A 5,008-nucleotide genomic window follows, 5' to 3' on the forward strand; every position below is an offset into this window, starting at 1 on the left:
AGGGAACAAAACCCATTTTAGGTTGAGACAACAAAACCAACATTAGTTTAGGGAACAAAACCAACGTTAGGTTGAGACAACAAAACCAACGTTAGTTTAGGGAACAAAACCGATGTTAGTTTGAGACAAAAAAACAACATTAGTTTAGGGAACAAAGCAAACGTAAGGTTTAGGGAACAAGGCCAAAGTAAGGTTGAGACAACAAAACGAACGTTAGTTTAGGGAACAACGCCAAAGTTAGGTTTAGGGAACAAAGCCAATGTTAGCTTTAGGGAACATTAGGTTTGATGGGACAACAAAAGTCTATTGCATAAGGTAATAACTCACCCGATTTCACTCTTGCTTCAAAACCTAGTTATTGGTTATTGGTTATTACAGTACATCGTCTGCCCAAATTAGTTGTTTTGTCGTTGTGTGAGCCGTCGGTCAAAATGTTGGAATTAGCTTGTTAAATGAGCTGAACGAAGTTGTCACCCATCTGGAGATATCAATGTTGTTACATTTCACTCATTACTCCGTCTCTCTATGCATCGTAACCTTACTACTCCACTGAAAGTCCTTACTGCTAATTTCTCACTTCAGTCTGTTTGCTTTATACAGTGGCCCGCTACAAGCTCGCTAACGATATTCATAAAAAATGGCCGCTGCTCTGACCATCCTGCTACATTGATTAGAATAAAAATCTTTCATTTCCATTTTGGTGATATGCACTCCGCATGACTTGATATCTGGTTTCAGATATTGTTGCAGAATAATGACATCCAGTTAGAAATTGAGATGGAAGTCATATACAAGGTACAGGTATAGGTAACTAGGTCACTTCTTGCCTTGATTACTCATTGTTAATACCATCAATATGAATTGCTCATCACAACCGAAACCCGCTGCTGGTTGCTAAAGGGGAAATAAACAATAAACAGGAACCACATCAGGTCGACACACACACACACAAACTTATCAGCCAGGATAGTGACATGCTAATGGATTAGCTTCATGTAACACTGACAGAGACAGGGTGGCATGGTTTTGTATCAGACTGAAGTTTTTTTAGTGCATGTGCATGTGTGTGATAAGCAGATTCAAAGGACATATTGATCCTGTAGCACTATACAACTGCCCCGACATCGATTTCACCTCTGTGTTTGTATGTGTGGGTGATATTCAACCAGATAAATGGAGCATGTTCATCCTTTTAAATGACCAACACACAGAGATTTATCTTTAGATCCACGGTGGGGGGGTTACAACCCGGAGATGTGGACCCTCTGGTTTATGAAACAGTCGACACGAAAAACACACAGACTTATATGGCATACATAGACAGAGTGAGGGAGCATATATGCAGACCCAATTACAAAATGATTATACACACACACACACACACACACTCACACACACACACACAGACAGGCCGCCAGTTTAATTAGCCATTCATTCCCTGAAAAACGGTCTCTGTTCCCTCAGTGGTGTGTTGGCTCTGTTTCTGTCTCATTGAATGAGACCGAGGCTGACGATGACATCATCCTGCGGAATCGTCCTATAAGAGTGCAAGTCCAAGAATATATATATATACACGATATATTAAATTGTATTTTTATATCATAAAAACACAAACGTGCTTGTGTTCTAGGGAAACGTACCCCCTTGTCACATTGTGTTTTTTTCAATATGAACCATTCATGTTTACAGGAAATATACAGATTGGTTACATTTTATCTTGTCAAAATGAACTTCCGTGTTCCAGGAATCGTATGTATTGGTTACATACTGGTTTTTTTAAACAAACTTCTGTGTTCAAAGGAAATGCAAGGCCCTCGTTACATAGGGTTTTTTTCAAAATAATCTTCCACATTCACAGGAAACTTAGATTTTCTAAATAAACTCCCAACAGGCACTTTTTAGGTTTATTTACCAAACAAAACGACTTGGCTAGGCTTCGGAAAAGTCTTGTAACTGTAAAAAAGTAAAGGTGACCTGGGTGAAAGTCTGCGTTTGTTTGAGCCAACCATCCTGCTCTAGCACCAGCCCTACATGAACTTTCTTGCTCTTTGTACATCAGCTGCTCTGAGCATCTAATAATGACGTAATTGGGTTTACATTGGAGTAACAACAGATCAGTTGTCATTTACATGCAGTTTGAGGGGTTGAAACAGGAAGGGAACACTGTTGTCTAATGTCATTGTGTGCTGTAATACTGAGATTTTATGTAAATGTGTGCTAGCCATAATCATTACAACATAAGACATAAGAATTATGTTTCACATGTGGCACAAGAGACAGTGTTACGTTTATGAATCACGCTTCAGAAAGTGACAACCCGCCTTTAAGCTTCAGTAATAAGGATAGCATGTGTGAAAATAAGCAAAAAGATGTGTTGCATTTAGAAAAAAGCCCCAAGACATTTATATATTTAGGAATTATAGGAATTCAGAAACACACACAATGACGTTTTATAACAGTGTCAACAGAAGCCATGGTGACAGTGATGGATGGGGGTGGGAGATACGAGGGTCAATGGAATGACCTCTCCGCCAATGAGAAGCCGGCTGTGTGACCTTTGGACCAATCACAGCACTTCCAGGTCAAATGTGACTGGAGGGCGAGCACCAAGACAATCTGTCCATCTGGGAATGAATGGATGGAGGAGAAAATGGAGAGAAGGGGCCGGACTGCAGCGATGTGGAACACATGGTCTCTGCTTCGTTAACGGCTGAACACAACTCTCTTCTCACATGACCACAGCAGCGACAACACAGATTCAAGGGCAGTTTATGAAGTAGTCAAGAAATGAAATCATCTGATTGGTGGATACATTCTGCCGGGACGACATAAGGCTACAACAACAACGTTGGGTTTAGACAAGAAAACCACTTAACCACCAATCTGGTGGTTGAAGGTCCATATTTATTATTACGTCACTAGCTCTCTGGAAATTGCATAGTCACCAGTGATGTGTTTAATTTGTTTTTGCAAAATGAAAAAGGATCCGAATTGACAAATTGTTTTCTAAGCAACGTGGAAAAGTGTGTCCCTGTACACAAAACCAATAGATTGTATGTATGTGACTATTTTTACTACTGTGAGACTGGGTTGTATCATCACGTTAAAAATGGCCTGAATCAAGGATCATGGGTTCCATTTGCATTTAGTGTCGTTAGTAGTATTAACAGGAGTAGTAATATTAAAGGTTGAGTAGGTGTTTCTATTCAGAAACACTTTCTGTTATATTACTTGAATCCGAGTAACGTTCAGATAGTAATGAAAACATTAAATGTTCTGACACAAAAAAAATTTAAAATGTCATCTGTGGCTGTGGCAGGACTATAAAAACCCCGTCCGATCACATGAGTCGGGCTGGAGAAAATAATTGGAAGGCCTGTTTGTCAATGCTTACTTCCTGATTGCACTCGTTTGACGTTCTGGGGGAGGGGCTTTGAACAGAGGTCTGAACAAAGGGGGCGGGACTGTCAGTTTGGCGATGCATTCAAAGTCAAAGTGTTTATTCCAAATTACCTACTCAACCTTTAACAGCAGTAGTTACATTAAAGCAACACTTAAGAACTTTTCCTCTTCGTTCCCCCTACAGGTTGGAAGGGAATTGTCCATTACTGCCGTCGTAAATAATTTAGCCTACCGCAGCCTACTGTCGCACGCACATTATTTGTTTGTATGCAGAACCGGCTCTGGAAACGATGAACGATTTGAATGATGTCCAGTGACAAGGTACAGTAGCTAACGTCTTAGCTAAGATTAGCTAACATGAGCCATAGCGATAGTTACATATATATTAGCCTTAGCTTACATGATCCAATAAAATAATCGACAATGTATTGTACACAGATGCACACTGTTGGAAAAAAATGATGACCGGTATTATTTACAAGTCCAGCAGCAACAAAGCCAAGTCACCATCCGTCTTGCATTTTGTAGCCTCCTTCAGCTCTCGCCAACGAGTGTGAGCCGGTCCGATATTCACTCTCGTTCGAGCTCTTTCTTTGTCATGCTCCCGTTTTCTTTTCTTCGCCTCATCGGACATTATACTCCTCCTTTTCTTTGCAGGCTCTGACATGACGCCAATTTAAAACTACCTAACTGCAAGGTATCTTCCACGCACCTGCCGGGTGTTCTCCCTCTCATCTCTACCTACTGGCTTTTGTAACGCTTGCCGTAAAGCAGGTCAAATTCGTAGTCTCATTAGAACTACAAAACCGCTACCCGACGAGGCAAAGTTACATAGTGTGGTTACAGCCGATAGACGGCTGCAGAGCGAATGCTGAAGTGCCGTTCACCCCGTTTTGAGGTGATGAAACTATTTTGGAAACATTATTTTAAGGCACTAGTAGTAATATTAACAGTACTCCATGCTAGCAGGCACAGCTACGTTTAGATGGATCTTTTTACAGTTTTTTTCGATTGCTAAGACGCATTGGTCAAAACTGAAGCGACATGCTCAAAACTCTTAACACAGTCTGCATTTCCATCATGCAGCTCAGCTCAACAGTTAAAGGAGAAATCCGGTCATTTTTGACCCCATTTCCGTTGTCCTCAGGGTCATCCCGACTTATTAGAACCAAAAAACCCGAAAAAAATTGACGTTGCCTAGCCCGAGATCTGTACCTGCCTGGCAGCCTTCCAGAATAGCTCCAATGCTAACCCATAGGGGAAAGTTTTATCTGCTTTTCTGGGCCTGAGAAAATAATTCCAAGACCTATGCAACACAGGTTGGGTCCATACGAGACACGACAGCGCTCGTTTAGCTCAAATAGTGTGGCGAAACGACATAAATATGTGTATTTTTGCATGGAGTTACTCACCTCAAATCACCCCGTAGACATTAGCAGTAGATAGCCGAGCGCACGCTTATCCCTCCCAGTCACCGCAGAAACGAAAACGTTTTCCTCGTAGTTTTGATTTTGTATCCATAAAGAAATGACCAAGCAGTGCAGTCGTCATGTCCATAATAAATCCATGAAGCTGTTATGTCCATATGTATGACTATGTTACAACA

The sequence above is a fragment of the Eutrigla gurnardus genome (genome assembly GCF_963514095.1).
Source record: "Eutrigla gurnardus genome assembly, chromosome: 20".
Classification (NCBI taxonomy): domain Eukaryota; kingdom Metazoa; phylum Chordata; class Actinopteri; order Perciformes; family Triglidae; genus Eutrigla; species Eutrigla gurnardus.